The sequence below is a fragment of the Vidua chalybeata genome, chromosome 3, assembly GCF_026979565.1.
Source record: "Vidua chalybeata isolate OUT-0048 chromosome 3, bVidCha1 merged haplotype, whole genome shotgun sequence".
In the NCBI taxonomy this organism is placed as follows: domain Eukaryota; kingdom Metazoa; phylum Chordata; class Aves; order Passeriformes; family Viduidae; genus Vidua; species Vidua chalybeata.
In genome coordinates, this window is record NC_071532.1 from 77,977,000 (window position 1) to 77,999,400 (window position 22,401).

General features: G+C 41.5%; 1 long non-coding RNA gene across 2 annotated transcripts; it reads right to left on the reverse strand.

Moving 5' to 3' along the window:
- Positions 1-1,050: 1,050 nt before the first annotated feature.
- On the reverse strand, positions 1,051-22,390 carry LOC128785575 (uncharacterized). 2 transcript variants are annotated; one of them, XR_008429927.1, is made up of 3 exons: positions 22,312-22,390; positions 12,414-12,565; positions 1,051-1,262 (listed from the first exon to the last, which is right to left on the reverse strand). It is a non-coding gene; the product is annotated as an uncharacterized LOC128785575 (long non-coding RNA). The 2 variants fall into 2 exon arrangements; XR_008429929.1 differs by lacking the exon at positions 1,051-1,262 and adding an exon at positions 5,482-6,263.
- Positions 22,391-22,401: the final 11 nt, after the last annotated feature.

Below are 22,401 nucleotides of genomic sequence, written 5' to 3' on the forward strand. Positions count from 1 at the left end.
CAAATGGTCTTGATTTGTGTTGGTTGTTAAAGAAGTGTAAATTCCATGATAAATTGATGTAGCTCCTGGGATGAATAAAATCAATAATGTAATAACACTGAGTTAATACCAAGTTGACGTTGATTGAGAATGAGTACACAGAATTTGAGGTCTCCTTCCATGCACAAGGAGATATTAGTAAATCAGAACCAGATTGCCAATTAAACCTTGTTATTTTAGGGCAGATGAATAAAATAATGCTTGATGAATAGAGCAGGCTGAGGGTAAAGCTAGTCAGTTCAAAACTGAGTGTTCAGAAGTCAATGATTCCTGAATGGGAGCATGTGAAGAAGTTAATAATGCCCTCAGAAGGCTAGCAGAAGCTGATGGTTTGTGTTACATTTTTTCATAGTTGTTTCTATATGGGAAGGCAGGGGAGGCAAATGAACGGCACCCCAGTTCACAAATGAGTTTTTGCAAGTTGTCTCCAATTTAGATATGTATTATTGTGTTCCCTTAGCATATGGTGAAACTGGCCAATGAATGAGCCTTCTCCAGCTCCTAACAGACTTGTTCTCTTTGCATGTCAAGCATCCCTGCTACTTAAATTCTACCCCTGTCATGGATGGAGAGTCAACACCAGGTGAGCATTAGGCCTTTCCAGATACAATGTAGAGATCAACTGAGGGCTCATGGGAGGAATATTTGATTACTAATATACTAATTTACAGTTCAAATCACAAGTAAGGTTCAGAGAATGATGGGTCATGAGAAAACAAACAGAACACCCAAAATAAAATTACCATGTGCAACAGAATGAGAAAATGAAGCCTTGTTTCTTATGTCTTTTTCTCTGTCCCTCTATCCCTTTTCCTCTTGGACATCTGGTAAGACTTCTCTCTCAGGAGAAGTGACATTTTAGTTATTAATTCTGCCAATTTCATGGAAATGTAATGTAACTTTGATACCACTGAGGCCTCTATACTTACCTGGAGTTGGGTATTAGGGTAGAAGAGGCATATGCACACATGAAGGGCACAAAACGTCATCTAGGCTTAAAAGAAAATATTCCTTTTATTATCATAAATGGAGTGCATTTGTTTTGAAGACGGGAAGAAGGGATGACTGCAGAAGCTCAGGGTGCTGCTGGGTCTCAGCAATTATTTCTTGGAGCAGATGTGGAGAGACTTCAGGAGCAGCATGACAGTGGGAATGACTTGCCCACAGATATGCAGAAGGACATTACAGAGCCAGACCTCAGGTTTTCATTTACACCCTCCACCCTGAAAAGATGAAAACAGAAGGGTCTTGTCCTCTTATTGTGAGACTTATGTATGAGTGGGGTAAATCCTCTGACCCAGTATTTAAACATCTGTTCAGACAGATCACAATCTCACCTTCTAAAGAAAATCTGTTCTGGGCAAAGACTGCGTCACTGCTGCAATGTGCAATTCCTTTGTTCCTGGGGTTTGCAGCAGCCTTTGACTCTCCATAATGGCTGTGCTGGGATCAGTGCTGAACGCACCACTGGTGGTAAATAATTACTTGAACAGTTAGCAGACTCCTCAGACTGTCTCCTGTGTGTTTACAGCCTCCCCAGAGGATTTCACAGGATGGCTACCTGAGCTTGCTTCCACTTGATCCACTGCAAGTTTGGTCACTAAACTAACTAAACTAACTAAAGAGGCTGATAAATAATGAGGGAGGGAAGATGTCAGACAGGAATGACCTTGAAATAAGCTTTTCTAACAATACTATGTTAAGATAAGCATATCATCCTCAACTCTGTATGAATGAACTGGGGTTATTTAGCAGCTCCATAACTCATTCAGCTTTTTTTTCTTCAAGTAAAGCACCAAACTCATTCATTATAGTTGGTTTCAGGACTCTTGGGAATCACCCTCAAAATTCTCCATCTTCAGGATGGACAGCTAATCTGGACAAATAATTTCAAATAGTTTAAGAAGCAGTTTGACCTCCAATGCAATATAACTAAAGGTTAAAGAGACATCTTGGTGTGTATCTTTAGAGAATATAAATGGAGCTGTTTATTCCTTGTCTCTGGAGCCTGTGCAAGGTTCAAATTCAGTTTAAAAGCTTATCACCAAAATTCATTTTATAGAGTACCTTAAACTCCCACTCAGTCTGATCAAAGCTTTTCCGACATGAAATGAATGAGCTACAATGGGTTTCCTTGTTCAGTCAGCCAAGTCAATGTTCTTAATCAGTATAAAAACATCAGGAGTCAAATGGTGGTTTTTATTAAAATGCGTTTGATCAGCTTCCAAGGAGGTGACAGAGGTCTATGGAAAGAACCATTCCTGCCTGTCCCTAGAAAATGCATGTGAGCCCTGTAAAAGCACTGGGCTCTGAGAGGACCCTGTGGCTTGCTCATGACTGACCTCATTATCCTGGGAGCTGGGTGCACCCTCTCACCCTTCACTCTAACCCTCCTCCAGCCTGACCTCTTTTGAGTTGCCTACTCCTGAAAACTCATTTATCTCAGCTCCTTCCACTGGATAATAATCAAGCCCCTGGGCTTTGCCAGGGATCAAAGAATGATTGCTGCAGTTGTCTCAACATCTATTGCTTCTTTAGATGCTGTTGCTGCTTATTCAGACAAAGCGACATTATGCTGAAAGTCCACAGCAGCTGTGGATTAGAGACTGGACAATGTTTAGGAAGTGATGTGTGGGGCACAGCATCCAGCTGACTTTCTGGGCATTCAGTTGCTCAAGAGAGAGTGGATGTACACCACAGAGCACCACACAGACATGGCTGGCCCCAAGAGCTGCTTGTTGGTAGCACTCCTATGAGTCTTTTCCAAACACAGGCCCATAAGTGACAGCCTCTGCTCAGTTGTCATACCACATACACCCAGACATCCCTCACATATCAGAACATCTGTCTAAAGGCCAAGGTCCTCTTTTGAACTTAGTGAACATAAAGTTGATTCTTCCAGCAGCAGGGAAGAAGCTCTCTGAAGCCCACACCCCTACAAAGCACAGACAGGGAGAAATGCCACATCCTGGGCTGTCTGGTCCAGAGCACTGATCACCACGAGCACACTGGGAAATCAGTTATATTGCCCAAGGCTTCACTGCGACTTGGGGCTGTCAAACAACTGGATCTCCCCACATTACAAAATGGAAGAATCAGGACAATACTGTCTTGCTGTCAGGTCCCTGATGGGCTCACAACTTTCCTAATGTTTCTCTGCCACAAAAGATCTTATTTCAAAAATCTCCATGCACCAATTGCCAGAAACCATTTACTACCAAGAATAGCTCAGGCATGGATCTCTGGCTGAAATAGAGATGATCAAGACACATTCATGACAGCAAGGCTGTTATGAAATAGAATTATTCTCCGGAACAGCTCTAGACTTCAAATATTTAGGGCCAGAAAATCAATGCTAACTAAATTCTGATCCATGCAATCAAGCAACAGCAATGAGGCAGCAGGGCCATTTTAGGTCCATGTACTGGGAAAAAGAAAATTACATAACTAATGGAGATGCTCTTCTGCATTCATGACGTCCTCTCCTCCCTCCAAAAGCCTGTCAACAGAAGTTGGCAATAAAAAAAAATATAACTGAGATGTTTGAGGAGATAGCTCATCAACAAGACCTATTCACACATTCAAGTCATCAACAAACATTTCAGCTGGGAAAACTAACCAAATTCAGCAGGTGAAGCCTACTTTGCCCTTGGGACTGTGCTTGAAACTAATCATTAGCAGTCATAAGCCCAGTTGGACACATCACTACCTCAAGAAGTTTAATCAGTGAAGACATAATCTCTGTTTAGGATTATTTGGACATATTTTTCTCTCCCCAAGGAGCCATTAGGAGGCAGGAACTATGTGTCCACACACTGATTGGTGCAGGAATTTGACTGATTGGAAGGAACCTCCAACCAGGAGGTGGGAGTGGAAAGGTATTTAACAGAAAATATTCATTTTCATTTATTTACATTTTGATACCTTGTGCATATGCAGAGATTTGATAATTTTAAAGAACTTCAAATAAAGGACAGGAAAAGTAGCTGATTCATCTTATGGTCTCTTATGGATATTCTTCTCTGTGGTGACCAGTGACAGGACTGGAGGGAATGGCCTGTTTCATATTAGGGAAAGGTTCTTCACCCAGAGGGTGGTTGGGCACTGGAACAGGCTCCCTGGGGAAGTGATCACAGCACCAGGTATGACAGAGTTCAAGAAGCATTTTGACAGCACTCAGGCACATGGTGTGATTTTGGGGTGATCCTGTGCAGTGCCAGGAACTGGATTTCAATGATCCTTGTAGGTCTGTCCCTAATCAAGATATTCCATTTGATGGTCCTTGTGAGTCCCTTTCCCATTCAGGATAGTCTATGATTGTATCATTATCAATTCAGGCAAGTAGTAAAACTTGCACAAACCCTGAACAACTGAGCTCTATTCCATTCACAAAATAAAAGCATAAAGAAGAGAGCAGCTGATTCCACACTTTTGAAAATACAAGCAGTTCCAATGGTTCCTAAATACAGACTTGTGATAAAAATTTTACATTTGATAAAATTTTTATCTCATGCCCTAGCAACATCCTGTGAGTAATTCATATCTTCAGGAACTACATGGATCTTATATTTTTGTCCTGATTTAACTATTTTTTTTAATAAATGGAGCAAAACCATCGGTTGTTTTGAGGTTTTTTTTTCCCCCAAAGTAGACTGAGTTGGATTTGAGGAGATGAACATGGGAGTACACAAATCTTAACAAACTCCCCCAGGCTTCTGGCTACCTGTTGATAGTCCATCCTCTTTCCAATCATGTCACACAATGTCTGTAATAGTACACTGATGTAGTGTAAACACACTGTTTCAATGCTGCAGTCAGTGCTTTCTCTTACACAAAGTACTCAATCTAAAGGAGAAGGTAAGGAAATTACTAGTAAAAGATATAGAAATGAAGCATTGTTTTCTCTCCTTTTTGCCTTGGTAGGTATTCTTCAAGCTTACCATCCCCCTTGTGCATCCTCCTTTCTTATCACAACACAGTTACAGGTAATTCAGATTTTCCTTCTGCAACCCTGACCACGTTACCCAAATCAGCAGTCTCACAGCCCTGACCAGGTGTGACCACCCACCTTGGTACTCAGAGAGCCCAAAGCCATCTTGGTGCTGCTGCACAGCTTCTTCCTGTTTACTAACAGAGGTATGTTTGTGCTCAATTATAACTGCTGTGCTACTGAATCACTGAAAGATACAGGACAGCAGTTGAGTGTGGAGATTTCTAGGAATAAGACATCTTTCTTGTGCTGCTGAACTCTCTCTCTTTCTGAAATGCTTCTGGATTAGTGATTTGAAGAACCCATTTTTTATTGTATTCATCAAGCTAGATGCATGCTGATTCTGGGTAATGAGATCTCTTCATTCAAATTCCTAAAAGTGTAAAACAAACTACATTGTTTGCAGTTCTTTGTAATATAATCAGTTACATATCTGTGTGTGTAAAATATTGTTCACCTGCATTTTTTACCTGTAGTATGCAGTGATGGAATATGGTTATTCAGAGTAGTTGCTGCATTCTCATTGAAGAATGCAGCTGGCAACCTGGTTCAGTTCACATCAAACATGCGAATAAGACTTACACATGGTCATTGCTGACACACTGTTAACTCTTAGTCACGATATTTACTGTGCTCTGTGTGAGATAATGACAGGTTTGAACCTACATCTTTGATAATAATATGGGATTTGTCATATATTTCAGAAGGAACAGGATGAGGAGGGTATCATTCTTTGTTCATTATTGTTTCAGCTAAATGAGAGGAATCATGTAGGGCATTGACTGGAACAGTTCAGAGTAAAGCCTTCACCCTTCCCAACTCATGCTGGTGACTAGTTGTTGACATGATTAACTAGTGACCTAGATATTGTAGGATGACAAGAAATGCCCATGCTGCATGGAGAAATCTTTGTTTTACTACAGCATTTCTTGCATCTCCTCTGGCAGCCAGTGTTCATTGTTGTCTGAAGCAGGATACCAGACTTAATCAGCTTGGCCTTGCACAGCAAACTCCATGTTCCCATAAACATGGAAAGTGCATTTCAGCTTCTCCCTATGAGACTGGCTGCAGTGTCTGTGAATACTCAGCAGACTTCTCCCTCCTTGCAGCCTCCACAAAACAAATTCCATGCTTCCCACACTTGCAGCACAGTGCTACAGTCTGTCTCCTTCTCCATGATCCCAGGCTTCCAGCGGAGTTGACCGGGCAGTCTTCAACTGGCAAAGTGAGTGGTCTGGAAAAGCAGAGTGGTGGAAATGTGACAAGAAGTCAAGGAGGTGTAGGAGTTGTCTTATTCACCATGGAACCAGCTGCAGGATGGCTGTTTATCCATGCTCTGTCATCTGCAAGGCTCAGTGTGGTGTTCCTCCCATCCTGCATGAAGAATGAGTTCTCTAATGCATCAGAGCCAAATAAACTTTGTGTGCCTGTATTTAACATGAACAAAGAGTGATAGTGTCACTTTTGATTGCAGGCTGAAATACAGCTGTTTTCACTAAAGCCCAAATAATTATGTAAGGAGTGAGAGTCACAAGACCTCTGATGAAAAAAGGAAACGGAGGCACAGACTGAGAATATAAGGCTCAGATCCTAAGAACAGGATGGGGTTGTGCTGATGCAGGTAGGTAGTGAAAAATGTGATTCAGATGTTTTTATGAGGCAGATCCATATAACTACAAACTGGGTAAAGCTGTTAGGTTTCTGTGCTGTTCACGAATTGTCACACCCCAGATGCTGTACTGGAGAGGAAGAAGTTGACTTCCCTCCTAGGGGAAGTCCAGCTTGTCATGCAACATCACCCATACTTTCCCAACCAAAAGCTGCACCAGTCACTTTACCAGGAATGGCAGAGCCACACCCAATTTGCAGAAAATAGAGGGTATTGCAACAAACACCTCTTAAAAAATGCACAGCTCATAATGGCTGCAGGCCATTATGGTCCTATCCTTCAATTAGTGATCTTCCAAATGACTCACCAGTGAACATTGCATCAAAGACCTGCAATCTGCAAGGGCCATATCTAAGTATTCATTGACAGGACTGGTAGCACCACTTTTTTGAAGGTTGCCCAACTTCTCTTTATAAGGTCCCATTTTCTGTTTCCTTACATCTCTGCCAACCCTTTATCAGTTCCAGCTCAAAAGTTTCAAGCTTAGTCCTGCCAACAGCTCATTGTCTGCTAGTTGAGTTTGATGATTTGGTTTGGTTGACTTTGGGGCAGATATCTTATTTTGTGTTTAATCACTTTAGCTGTTTCCAACAGATATTTGTCAAAAATAAAAAAAACAAAGAAAGACAGAAGCAAACAAAAACAACAGAAAAAAAAAAGGTTGTGGATTTCTTCCTATAATTGCTCCTTTTGGCAGAGAACTGAAATTTGTCAGGCATATGGTCCTCAGGTCATGAATCTGCCAGGAAAGCCCATGCTAATGACGTTTTAGCTAATCAGATTGCAAACGTCCTGAAGCTTGGTCTTTCCATACAGCTACTGACTGACTGTCACACTGACAATATCATCAGGAACAGCAACTGACCATCTCAAGAAGGGAGAACTAAGCTGAATAGGGCACAAATAACTGAATAGGGAACAAATAGGTGTGGGGAAGCAGGCTTGCAGGCAAGAACCTACCATCCTGAAAAGCTAAAAACTACTTGGACCAAATCAAGAGAATGACCTGTGAGTGAGCCTGTTGTTGCTATCTGTTTCTGTTATCAGTTTTCTGTAAGCATGGCAGAATGAGCCCTGCCAATTTGTACAAACTAATTTAGAAAAGGCCCTAAGTAATTTCTGGAGATTAATACATTATGGATGCTCCAGGTAAATATATGGGAAGGATAGGCATGTGGCTGTTGCTTGGGCTTGGGAGATTATTTGACCAGAGAACCACCATCAATCAACCAATCAATTAATCAATTAGCATTGATAAACTAAAGGGAAGAAGAACGACAGCAAAGATACTGTAATCCTGTTTTCTGAACAATAAAACTGAGCATGTGTAAACTCCAGTCATTGCTGAGCCATGAACACTGCAGTATGAGGTGTCTGGAGTGGGATCAGTGTGTGGTAGGAGTAGCAGGAGGGAAGAGAAGCTGTACCTTGGAGGAGGAAGATTCAGCAGTGAGACCAGGCAACTATGTGAAAGTAACAGTGATAAAAGAGTATGGATGATAGAAGTTAGAGGCTAAAGCAAGGGAAAGGGAGTAGAGCAAGGGAGACATGCTTGGAGGGGGACCAGTCCAAGTGTACAGGGGATCCTGTGCACTTCCCACTCTCCTCCTTCCAGGACAGACACAGGGCTAGAGAAGATTTTTCCTACTGCCCGAGCCTATCCCACTTGCTCCAAGGCATAATAGAGTGCCCTTGCCAGTTCCAGACTGCAGTGGGGAAAAGCACGGGTCCCTCTTGGGGTCCAGGCTGGCTCCTACAGCTGCACAAGGGTGCAACGGGATGTAGCCTGGACAGGTATTTGCAGCACCAGAGGGCACCAGACAGCAAGGAGCAGGTGTTTAACTGGGTCCTTGGGGATACAGAGTTACAGGGGTAGGAACGGGGTCTGAGTTGGAAAAGTAGACAGGAGGGGCCATACATCATGAGTGTACGATGTCAGAGTGGCGATCTCAGAAAGCTCTTCTACTTTTTTCATTTGCTCTCTGTAACTGACTTGGAGTAAATCTCAAAATACATGGCTTCTGGGATTTCTCTCTTTGCTCTGTCAAATCAAGAAAATAAGACTTCAATATACATTCAACCTACCCCCTCTACTAACTCTACCTCACTGAACTGGACATATCCATACCATTCATACCCCAAACATGGCTTTGCAAAACACTTTAGAGAAGAGGGAACCACTAGAGTTTTTTAACTTCGCAAGCATGGTGAAACTTGTGCTGTTGGTCTGTATGGTCAGCACTCATTTACATCCCTAGAAGCAACATAAACCTTTCAGCCATTGCACCATCAATTGCAGCCCCCTCAGCCTAATGCCAAAGATATCATCTCTACTCCCCTGGCATCTGTTACTGAAGTCATTAGTCTCAGCTGATTTCCTGCCCTCTGTTAACAACCCCGGTGGCAAGAAGGCCCAGAGGCACTCCCTGTGACACAAATCTCTGCACTAATATGATCATTTGAACCCTGGAAAAATCAGGCTTCCTTTTTTCCTCTGTGTCCTTGTGCTCTGAAATTAGATTTCCTTAGATGTAGGGTAATTTATATGAGTTCTCTTCTCAAAAAAAAAGCACATCAGGCTACACACTTAAATCTTCAGCTGCAAACTGAGAGAAGTATTACAGCCTTCCTATACATCTGGCTCAAAACTCAGTCTCAGGGCTCTAATGGACTGTTGAAGAGAAGCAGCTGTGGCCAAAGCAGACTCCCAGCCTGGGAAATACTTGAAGGAAGAGAAAATACCTTACCTGGCATGATGATTTATGGATGTGTTCAGAGTAAGACTTTCAATTGTTCCCCAGCTACATAGATATCTTCCACTTTCTACCCTACAAATTAGATCCTTTAAATCCCCCATTTAAGTTCTTTCCCACTAAACATTTTAGTCAGGCTAAATGGGGTTTTATCCTTGGGTTTTGTCACAGTAACTGCTCAGAGCAATAGTGGCCTCCTTTGCAAAGGTCATTGCAGAGCCTTCCACCTAAATTAGCTCCTTTAGATCTGACAGCCCCTCATGTAAACTTACTTTCCTAGCACTCAGCTTGAGTTTCACAGCAAGCTGGGCCACCAAGAGTGATGGTGGATGTTATCTACCAATCATACCAGAAATTAGAAACACCTTGTTCTGGAAAGAAAACTAAGAAAAATATGAGGATGTGTATGAATAGAAAATAATATTCAGAAAACCTTGATGTGTCATCTTAATCATCTTCCTATTCATGAATGTACTTGAAACCTCTTACAAGGTTATGATAAGGAGTTGTTCACCAGTGTTACAAGAAGACAAAGCGTTCTGTTTTTTCCCAAGCAGCAAGTTACAACATGAAAGCGAACGTGGTGTGCAGAACACTTTTCACCTCCACGTTCCCATCCAGAACTGTATTTTCCCTTGATAAATGATGAACTACGTCCTACAGCTGTGCTACATATCTCAGACTAACAAGGGCAGAAGTAAGGTCACACCAATTCTAGAGCACTGTCTATGGAGACAAAGGGACTCAGGCTTGTGTCATGTGCTCTGTGTTTCATGCAGCCTAGATTTAGACTATTTCCCTAATCCCTTGTTTTCCTGAGGACATGGCAACAGTTTATGTACACTGAAGTTAGAGACATGGCCAGCTTATGCATTTTTCCCTTCCTCTACCAAACATTATCTTGTTCCTTTAAACCCAGCTTAACCTTACTTTGCTTCCTGTTTCTTCAGGGCACATACACCAACAAGAGAAGTGAAAAGAGCTATTTCTGTTTCTTTCCACTGCTCTGAGCAATTCTTGAATGCTTGAAAGTGCATAAGAGCCAGAGACACCTCCAAGAAAATGAGTGAATCTCTAATTCCAGTTCAAAACAAAAGGGATCCTTGAACTAACCCTCTGGTGCAAAATTTCTTGTCCTCATCTAGTAACAGGAGTTTGATCTGCTGCCAGCAACATATGGCAAGAGCTGAACAGTAAAACTGGGAATCATGTCACTGATCACCTGCTGACTAAAAAATTCAGATGGTCATCTAGCCCTCCTCAGCACACAATGGAGACAGACAGACAAAGAGAGTTCATCACATCCCTTTTATTCCTACTTTGGGCTGGTGCAGATTGTTCCTGGAAGGAGTCTCTTTGTCTCCATAGGGTGTGAAGACTGGTATGAGCTAGATACTGAGCTATCAGGCTGGGGTTACGTGAGAGGCACTAAAATAATCTTAACAGCTATGTTTATCTGGGTCTTTTGTCCATCAGGGCATTTATATCTAGGATCTCCTGATGCTGTCAATTCCAAGGCATTCAGAGGACTGATAGTGGTGTCTCCAGTGATCTCATGTCTCTGTTGCTTTCTGGCTGTTTTTGTTTTCGGGAAGTTACTTCCCTTCAACCATGAACATGGTTCTAGCATTACAAAGATGATGGAGGAAAAAAAGGGGAGGCTACCTGTCCTTCACTCTTAATGGCATCTGAAAAATGTCCAAAAGCTGCTCTTAAATGAGTAGCTCTGTGAGCAATGTAACTGGTGACTCCTAATTTCCTATGGATTCCTGTTTACAGTTAAATTCTCTGGTGCTTAATAATGTACAAATGCCAATTACAGCTTCTCTGGCACTTGGAGAGGTCATAATGATCCACTCCCACATAAAGTGTCTTGTGTCAGATCTGAGCTCTGCCTGGGTCTTTCCTCCAGTGAAGGCATACACATGATATGTCTCTTCTAGAGAGACATCTATTTTCCTTACTGGAATTGAGTGTGAGTTCAAAGTCCTGAGTGGAATGACAGCAAAACATAGCCAGGCTTCCAGCAAGCAGTAAGCCTCTTGAAAACTCAAAGAGAATCCATTTATACTGTAAGGAAGTAAACTGAAAATGGAAATACTTTTCCCTCTGTACAACTTTCAGAGAAAACTTCTCTTCACCTCTGCCTCATCTTCCCGTTACATCACACCTCTGAAGGCACAGACCTGGCAGATGGCAAAAAAAGAGTAGTTGCTTTTGTTATTATTTAGATATAGAGCACCTTAATGTATGCTAGTAATTGCTAAGTTGGGTGAAGAAGCTTCCTGATGGAAAATTGTACCTCCCTTTGGGAAAAAAAAAAAAAAAAAGAAAGAAAAGAGGAGGCACTTGGAAAGATAAAGGGCAATTCAGTCCTTTGAATGTTCATATCATAAAACTGAATACGAAATAATTACCATAAATGAGGCAACTAGTTCCTACACCCTCTGCAACCTGGATGACATCCTTCTGTGTCATCAAAATTAAAGTTACTTGCAGAAAACACATCACTTACTACCTTATCTCAGTTACCCAAGCTCACACATACAAAAGAAGACCAAAGTCTTCTAAATGGGTTCTCTGCACAAAGAAATTTAACTCTGCAAGGATTTTAAGTCTATTTATTTCTCCAAAACTACTGGCACTAGGATAGGCGTGATTTTATCCCCAAACAGGGTGTTCCTTAGGCTCTTTGCCAGTTTAATTGGCTTATTCATATCCTTCCCTTCCAGATTACCTCAGGGTGATTTACATGTTGGAGGCCTATAAACACTGATGAATCAGTACATGAAAACAAAAAACATTGTTCAGTGTCTGACAGGGTCCTCACTGGTTTTTGCCCCCAAATTAATTGTTCTCACTGGAGCAACCTAATATGTCATCAGCCTCTGACATCATGCTAATGCTATACAGAAAAAAGAGTTGCTAAAATACAATGGCACTACTGTAATTTGTTTTTTACCAGTGTTTCCAGGTACTCTGTAGGAGCAAGCAACAGGTGAGGTTTTCAAATAGGAAGATACAGATGTTCCCAGTCTGGCTTCTTCAGTTGACTGGCCATTTTGAAGACTGTCTCCTTCTGATTTTCCATCAATAAATCACTGTGACTGAGCTCTAAAGAAATGCAAATACAAAGACAATTTAATTTCCTCTCTCTGAGAAACAAAACTTTTGTTGTAGCAGTTCAACATCTACACTAATATGGTTTTATTTAGAAAGAGCTGGTGGACTTCCAGTGAATTCAAAACAATTTCCTTCACATGTTAAACATGAACTACATCTCTAGGAAATATCTTGCAGGCCAATTAAGGACAACTTTACCTCCACCAAATACAGAAACAAGCAAAGATTTGTATTCATGAATAAAGAAAGAGCTAAAAGAGGATAATTTTCCCTTTTTTTTTTTGTCAATTAAAGTCTTAGACTTGCATATATCTCCTTTTTGTGACATGAACACTTTCATAGAGCCATAGAATGGTTTGGGTCAGAAGTCACCTTAAAGATCATCTAGTTCCAACTCCACTAGACCCCATCCAACCTGGCCTTGATAAAATGGTTTTGATAAAATGTACTAGAAAGCTTTACAGAACATCCTTCTCTACAACTTTGGTAACAATTTAATATATTTTGCCTCAGTGTTCTCAAAAAAAGCAGTCACTCCATCACCCTCTAGGGAATTACTATACCCCATATTCAAACACATTACATTTCCTCCTTACATTATACGTCCCTGCAGTGCCTCTCTTAAGCAAGCTCCTTGCTTCTAGACCAGAGCTATTACTGGCTATACAGCCACTCATGGAAATACAGCATCCTTCCAATAAATTCCTATTTTGCTTTCCAAAAAAATCTCCATGCCTAACACCCATCTCCCTAAGATCATCAACCAGCACTTTTTAATCCATTTCACAGTAAGATTTCCATAATGTCTTTAAAAGCCACAGATTGCTTCATAAGGCAGTCCTCACCATTCTGGTACTTGTTTTCACAAGGACTTTTGCATATCAGATGCTAATAAACTCAGTACTCTTAATAACAGAGTCCATATACTTAAATACCTGCTGGAGGATCAACACTTGTCTACCATTACAACTGAAATATTTAAAAGTGCAGCACTTTTAAAACAGTGCAAATGCCTTAAAACTAGTTTCCCTGTTTGCACTGGCAGTTGTGGTTACAGGTGTCATGCACTTTTTAGCTCTGCTTAGATATTAAAACTTGCACACAAATTCACTCATATTTGCATTCACTGACTGTGTTTATCTAGAAAAAATCTGCAATACATTTGTCATGCCCACGTTGACTCTATACAACATGTTCATACAGAAGTTCCAAGCAACATCACAGAATTATTACAGTCCATATATGTAAATGCAAGTTAGCCACTGCATGAAGCCTTTAATATATAATACAGGAAAGCAAATGTGTAATGAAATGGTGGGAAGAATGAGGGGTGAACTCCCTAGAATTAAAGCATATATATACATAATTTTTATAAACAGTTGGAATGTTGCATTCCTACTGAGTACTTTAAAAACACAAACCAGTAAATAGAATTCAGATCTCACAAGAAGTCCATTTCAGGACTGGCTCATTTAGAGTAATAGAGAAGCATTGCCTAATGTGAGGGAAATAAACGGAGCCCACACTCTAGACTCACTGCAGGAAAGTAGAGACCTGGCAGCCCTTTGAATTCCTCCTCTTTGATCCACAATGAAAAAGGATAATAAGGGTGTACTACTCACCCTTGTCTAGTTTTCACTTTCTTCAAGAAAAGGAGCTATGCTGATTCAGGGCTCTAGCTGTGGCCCGGGAGAATTTTTGTCCTTATACTCTGCGCACATTAAAACTACTTTTTAAAAGTTCTCAAGATTTTCTCTCCCTTTCCTTAATTCAATCAATTCTAGTAACAGACGCTTCTTTGTTGCTTGTCACCAAAGTATTTTAAGCACTTTGAATCCTGTCTCATTTTAGACTTGTTTCTAAAGGAGTCAGATCTGGCTTTCAGCTCTTTGTTTTTCTTTCAAAACCTTATTGAACGAGTTGTGCTCCTCTGCATTCACTTCAAGGATACCACTTTTTTTTTATCATGATAACTCTCACACTGGACTGCCTCAAACAATCAAATGCAAAAATAAAACTATCTTTTCCACTTATTATTTTTAATAGCATCCCTATAACTGTGAGTTTCAGATAACCACTCAAAAGGACATGCTGGGGGTCACTACGCAGAAAATGGGGCTGAACCCTTGCAAATTGTAGCTCAGGAAAGAAAAGTAGTGCCTTTTATTCAAGAATGTTCAGTTTAGGACTCTCTATTTACACCTTATGTTGCAATAGGGATTGACAGCTGCAGTAGGTCTGGCCTGCTTATCCACAGTGGGCTCTCTTTCTTATAATATTAAATGTAAGCATGTGTAGTGTAGAGAAAACCTGCTCCTGCTTCCACCCGAGCCAACAGGAAAACAAAACAGACTAGGAGTCAGAGCTTTCCTTTCTTTACTTTTATTGAAATGTCAGTGTTTTATGTGGTTGTTTATTAAATAATAATAATACAATAATGCCCAGAGGCTCCAATTAAGACTGGGAAGTCGCTGCAGTGGGACTGCGCAGAGGCTCCCCGGGAATTGGACGGCTCCCCAGCGGCGGGGAGCAGGGGCTGGGAGCTGGCTCCTCTCGGCGGGCGGGAAGGGGCTGCTCCCAGTGCTCCCCGCCACCGGCAGCAGAGAAGCCTTTTGTTTGCGTGGGAGTTTGATGCTACTTTGCTTTTGGGGATTTATTCGTTTGGGGTTTTTTTTAATGTCAATGCACAGAGCAACCAGGAAGATATACAAAGAGGTTTTCTTCAAAGTAGCCAAGGGAAGAGTGTATGTAGCTGTATATGCTAATTCTTATTAATTAAAACCAGAGTGCTGTGCTGGAGCTGTGCACAGGCTTTATTAGCTAATATTAAAACAAAGGGTTGATCGCCTTCCACAGAAATTTCGCCTTGGCAAAGCTCTGTTTGCTGCAGCAGAGCTACTCCTCGCTTCACACCAGTGTGAGCACAGGATCAGGCCAGGAGCCCTCAGGAAGGAATCAAAAGCCCATAACAAAACAAAAGGATAAACAGGAGGCACATGGGGAGGACAATCCAAAGGAGTGGGATAAGAAGCAGCATGTTGCTCTTGGCAGAAAGCAACTGCCAAAAATTAGTTGTGTAGTCAGTCTCTTGCTCATTTCTTTTTGTTTTGTTATGAAACAGGATTTGTTTTTATTACAGAGGAACAGGATATATTTCAGGAGAAGAATCTGAGCTGGATAGGTGTTATGGCAAAAGTATATTTTATGGGGAGATTTGAATGAAGGCAGTGTGGATTTGGTTCACAAGATGGGTGCAGTTGTTCCAGGCTTAAAGAAAGAAGGGCAGCATGAGTGAAAGTCCTCTGAGGAAAGCCAGAGGAGGGAATGAAGAAGGGAAGGAAATTATTAGAGGAAAGCTGGACTGGACCAGAATGTGTGGGTTTGACACAAGCCCCAAATTAATGCATCAGCAGAAGAATGCCAGGCCCCAAAGGTGAAGCCTGAAACCGAAGTGATGAATAGCCCAGGAATGTCCAAGAAGGGGTGCAAAGGTGATGAGATGCTCCTGGTTAGTGAGGAAAAAGGGTGAGGAGGGCAGTGAAAGCTTTGTCTCATGAAATGGTGAACAGAGAGACCCTGAACCATGGGTGGAAAGGAGAAACTAAAGATTCCCTGGGAGAAAGTTCTAGAAAGCTGGTAATTTATGAGCATCTTCAGGCTAGAGGTGACCTAAGTCTGGGGAAGAATTTTGGAAACAAGGTCTGGGGTGGGGAAAGAGGTCATTAGAAATATTTCACAGAAGAGCAACCATGACCTAAAACCAGCTTTTATATGAGAGGGAAAAAGGAGCAGATCAGCTTGAAGGATGACAGAATTAGCAGTGGTGGTAGAGAAAGGACAAGGAGTGGGTTTGCCAGCAGAAGATGGGGTCTGTCTTTTGTTTTATGAATAGAAAAGGTATGCTAAATGAGAAGTACTGTACAGGATTGGCAGAGGGGAACAGAGGGGTGATTGATCAGAGGGGGAGAAGGAGGCTAAGCCATAGGTGTGAATAGATGGTAGATCACACATACATAGCACCTTGCCTGGGAGACCAAGGAGCATCCAGGAGGTCAGCTGCAGCAGGAAAGACTAAGTTTTTGAGAATAAAATGTAGCCAGGTACTATCTGAAAAGAACAAAAGGATGGATAAGACATGCAAGATAGTGACAGAGGAGTTGAACACTTAGTAAACTATCTGGAAAAATGGGAGTTTTAACTCAAATCTCCAGTTCTTCATTGTTTGATGCAGAAAATTGAGTTTAACAAAAGCAAAATTTCCAGCTGGCTTCCACGCAAAATTTCCAAAGAGGCAACAGGGGAAAGTGTCCCTGCCCATTTCTTATGTGTTGCAAGTGAACAGAATGAACAGCATCTCAAACCTCTCCCTAGCTCTGAGGAAGTCAATAGGAGATAGTTAATAGATAGCTTAGTTGTCACTCTGCCCTGTGCTGGCTTGCTCACTAATATACTGGCACAGAAGAAAAACTGACCTCTGCCATCTCTCAGCCTGACACAGCTGTGTAAGCTCACAGAGGATCCAGGCTCCAGTCCACTGAAAAAGTGGAGAGATGTTCACAGCTCAGCATATTTGACTTCAGTGGCTCTTAATTTACATGTTCAGTATTACTCACATTGTTAGTACTTGGCCTGTAATTTTATTCACCATTCCAGCTCTCTGTATTTTTAGTTGATTCAATTCTACTCTCCAATTAATATGCAATACCATGTTGCTCCTTTACCCTTAGAATCAATTATGAAAAGTTCTTTTACAAAGATGTAAGAGAACATTTTAGAAAAAAAATCCCTTTGCATAAGAAGTACAGTTTTCCTTTCTGCTAAAGCACTGTACCAGTTTATTTTTAAGATCAATAGCAAAGCAAAGTTTAACATGGTGCACTGTTTGTCCAAAATCCAGGCAGGGAAAATTATATGTGAAGCTTGAAAAATGTCAATTCTTAATAATAGTAAAAGGGAGGAAGAAAACTGATAGGCACAATGTAAAACGTTTGTGTATAAAAAAATGTTTGACTTTGAGGGGTAAGGGTATTCAGGACACGGTGATGTAAGGCAAACTGTCTTTAGGTTGCAGTAGCATTTCCAGTACCTTATGACACTGCCCTCCTTATACAATATGATTTTTTTTGGTGATCCTACACAAGGTTGTGACTAAGAACAGATAGAAAAGAGTACTGATCCATGCTTTGCTAGTTGATGCTTTCCTGAAATCATTGAGGTAATTGCAGTAGTCAGAGCTGCAAGACTTTACTCAGTGCTTCCTAATTATTCTATATCCAGGTCTGTTAGCACAATTCATGCATATACACCAGTGAGTTTAGTAATTTTCTTTTTATAGCTTCAGTATATTATTCTGAATATAGGTGAACTGACTCAAATGGGTTATTCCTGCTTCATATCCTTTCAAGTTGTCACATTTTAACTCCAGCCAGCAGCTAAGCACCACACAGCCACTCCCCTGGTGGGACGGGGGAGAGAATTGAAAAGGTAAAAGTGAGAAAACTCAAAAGAGTTTTCTGAGATAAAGACACTTTAATAGGGAAAGCAAAAGCTGTGCACGTAAGCAATGCAAAGCAAGAAGTCATTCACTGCTTTCCGTGGGCAGGCAGGTGTTCAGACATCCCCAGGAAAGCAGGGCCCCATCACACCCAACAGTGACTTGAGAAGTCAAATAGCACAACTATTAATTTCTGCCCCCTCACTTCTTCCCCAGCTTTATATACTGAGCATGATGCCAATGATGTGCAATGCCCCTTTCACCAGTTGTGGTCAGCTGTCCTGGCTGTGTCCTTTCCCAATTCCCTAAGCACCCCCAGCCTCCTTATTGGTGGGATAAGAAGCAGAAAAGACCTTGATGCTACGTGAGCACTGCCCAGCAAAAATGAAAATATCCCTGTACTATCAACACTGTTTTGGTCACAAATCCAAAACTTATCCCACATCAGCTACTGAAAAGAAAATCAACTCCATCCCAGCCAAAACCAGCACACCTGTAAAATGTTTAATTCCACTTTGACTTTGTTGTTGTCATTCTATATTACAAAACTTCCTGGGTTATTCTTATCAATACCACAGAATCCCTTTTTGTAAAAATACTACGCCTTACCTAAAGTGCACCTAACCAGCAGCTAGAGATTGGGGTTTATTTTCACCCATACTGGTGCTACTGGAAGAGTGTTCTGGAAACCCATTCCTCTGGCACTAATAAATCTTCCTCTTATTTCCAGTTTGGGTGAGGTAACTGACAGTTCCTGTATCAACATAGTCTTCATCACTAAAATAGATCTCCTGAACTTATTTTTTCCTCATGCTTTTAGGGAAAAAGAATAGAGTTCAACAATTAGTACAGATAATAACATTTAAATAACAACACTCCAATATCCTGGGGCTAATTTTCCCCTTTTATATTATTCTAATCAGCTCAGTTATCTTTTCCTATACAGATTCTGGTTTTAATTAATCTTTTCTGAATATGTGGAAGTATATACAGTATTTTAGAGGAAATAGGTGTTTTGAATGTCTTTTATACTGGGAAATATACTTCTGTAGGCAATACCTTAATAGCTCAGGCCTAAGGAAGAGACTTGTCCTATTGGAAGTCAGTGCATATTACAGGTTCAGGTCATAATTTTTGGTACAGTTTATCAGCATAAGTCAGCATCTAAAGAAGCAGAGCTGAATTTCACTGACCTCTGCCTTTCATTCCTGTTCCCATGTAGCCTTTCCCTTTGGCCAGCACTGTCTATGTTCCTATATAGCAAAGCAGACTGAGAAATTTATTCCGGTTTTCTTTCAGCTGTTTTTTCCACCTTACAACTCCTGTACTAACCTCCATTTTTTTCAACTTAATTAATCCCTTCTCACTTGGCACCATAAAACACTTCACTGACATAATGGCAGATAACCACCACTGCATTTTGTCCACAAAATCTGCAACCACAGCATCTAGCATGTGCCTAATACATAAGAAACCTTTGGTATCCATGTCCAAATTCAAGTAGCATGACATCACTTGAAGTGAATTTTGTTCACTTGTGGTGAAATGAACAAATCCTAGAAACTGTTCAGCCCATTGCTGGTCCTGTGTTGGCAAGCACGGCTGGTTAATGAGCAATGAGCCACAGGTGAAGTGAGAAGAATACGGTTAGATGGTGTAGCAGAAAAGATAGGGCCTGTGATGTGGATCCTGCATCAAATGAATAGGATGTCTCAAGAAAAAGGAAGAGGAAGCAAAGTCAAGATGGCATAGAAAGAGAATGAGAGGAAGACACCAAAAAAAAAAAAAAAAAAAAAAAAAAAAAGAGAAATGCCGCAATGGATGGAAGGGGAAGAATAGAAGAAAAGAGGATGTACAAAGCCCAATATTTGGTCCACTATGATATTTCCATCACCATCCCAAAGCAATACACTGAAAGGGTTACTTTCCCACCTCAATCAGGGCTGTACAGAGGTCAAAATATTGTCCTGAGTCAGGACTTGCCTTTTTAACAGGTGTCATGCTCGAAGTACATATTCAATAAAATCCAGCACAACACCAGTTATGAATCAGCTCTCCCACTCCCAGTATTAATAAAATTTGTGGGTACTATTTATTTTAAAAAGATTCTTATAATATATAATTTTAAAGGCACCCCCTGTAGCACATAATGGGGCACTGCAAATTGATTATATAATAAGTAAGTAGAAGAAAGAACAATATAAACAGTGGTTTGCAGCCTTGACCCTATGGTGTTTCCTGCCACAATGAAAGTAAAAACACATGTTGCCTGACAACCATCAAGCACTTTGTCACTGCTGTTGGACATTTCACTGCCTAAGGGCTTGTCTACATGCAAAGTGATGTTGGTTTGTCTGGGTTTAATTTGCTGCAAAGGGCTATGTGAATTCTTATTTTGACCTAAATCAGACTTGCTTCAGTTTAGTTCAACAAATTAAAGGTCAGATGAAAGCCAAATAACTCTGTTGATTAGGACAATCACTGTTCTAATCAATTGCTTAAAATTATAGTGCTGCCTGTGCTGGTAAAAGCTGACTTTCTAGTACCTTATCTTGATGAAGTTTCACCTGATTCCTCAGACTGTCTTAATTGACTTAAATTGTGCCTGAGTGTCCTTAGGATCTAGTGCCACATGGTTAATGTCACCAAATCTTTGTTTCTGCTGCTGAATGCAGAATATATATCTAAAATAATCATTTCAGTGGGGAAGTACTGGTTACTTTGAAACGTAACTTTTTTTTTTTTTCCACTACCACACCCAAATACAGGCACTTCTCAGCATACAAATGATGGCAGAAGCAAGGCACAGAGCACTCCAAACTAAACAGGTACATCACACACACACTGAGAGACACCTGGGGCTCCCTTAATTCAAAGCCTGCAAGAGCAATTTTGCCTTAGTCTTCCTTGGTTAAGCACTTGGTAAGAATATTTAACACCAGTGCCCAAACACAGGGAATATGCTTAGGGAAATGTAATGGAAATGAAGAATTAAATGAATGGAAAACCAGCCAGCATTATTCCAAAGAAGAGTATCCACAGAAGCAGTTATACCAGTACACTAATAGTAGGACAATTGTAACACTGTAATAACATCAGTACATTTCCTGACTCTTGCTGCAGAGAAGCAGAACTTGTCTCAGTTTTAGAAAGGCTTGTCAGCATCCTTATTTCGAAGGAAACACTCCAAGTACTTCCTCTTCAGAGGAACAGCTCACAGCAGAGGATTCATTTTGCAATTTTCCAGCATTAATTTTAGGCCAAGGCAACCCAGGCAAACTCAGGTAAGGTAAACTCCACCTAATTGCACCAACATTGTCACAAGCTATCTGTGTCAGAAAACAAATCATTTGTTGAGAAGGAAGGCTCTGCTAGGTCACCCCGCCACCTGAAACCTCAGCTACCCCAAGAGCAGCACAACCACAGTGCCAGCACAATCAGGGTGCCACTATGGCTTAATTAGCAATATATGCCACACACCAAACATGTACAGCACATCCTGCTTCCAAAGGATGGTAAGGTCTGTGGGGACTTTTTGTGCTATTAGAAAAAGTCTAGCTTACACTTCAGAACACAATCAAAAAACACCAAAGTGTTAAAACTTTATGACAGCATATTCATAATTTTGTCTTTCAAAGACAATGCGTCTCTGTGTTTATGGTTAAATTAACAATATTAGATAATTATTAGAAAACCTAAAAGTTACATATGTTTGGGGGGTTATCAACCTCTGTTAGCTTTCCCACTGCGGTGACCTGTAACACAGTTCGTTTCAATCAGGAAGCTGCACAGGAAAGAGCTGTACTCTTCCCAGCAGCAGCTTTATAGTTCTCTGAACCTGTCCCCTCAAAACCCTCCTTAAGCAAGAATGTGTTTTAGGCAACTGCAAGGAAAGCACTCGGTTACGCCGTGACACAAATCCCGGCATCGTGAGGCCTTTCCACGCGTGTCCTTAGCTGTCACCTGGGACTCCCGCACGCTCCCTGCTCTGCCCTCGCCATGGAGGCCACTAAACGCACTTTGCCCCCGATTTCACATCCAGACAAGCGCCACGCGGGCGTACATCCGCCGCCCGGCCCGCTCGACACCTGCGCTACCGGGATGCAGGGCAGGCCCATCACCCTTTTCTGTGTCCCCGCGTTCCAAGGGGACCGTCCCTCCCCCTGGGTCCCCCCGCGCCCCCCACCCACAGCCCAGCCCGCACCCTCCCAGGGGGGATTTAAACCAGAACCCGGAAGCCTACCCTGCCGGCGCGGTGCACGCCGGGAGCTGTAGTCCCAGCTCCCCAGGGCCATCCTATCTTTGAGTGGCGTGGGCCGGGGCGGGGAAACCA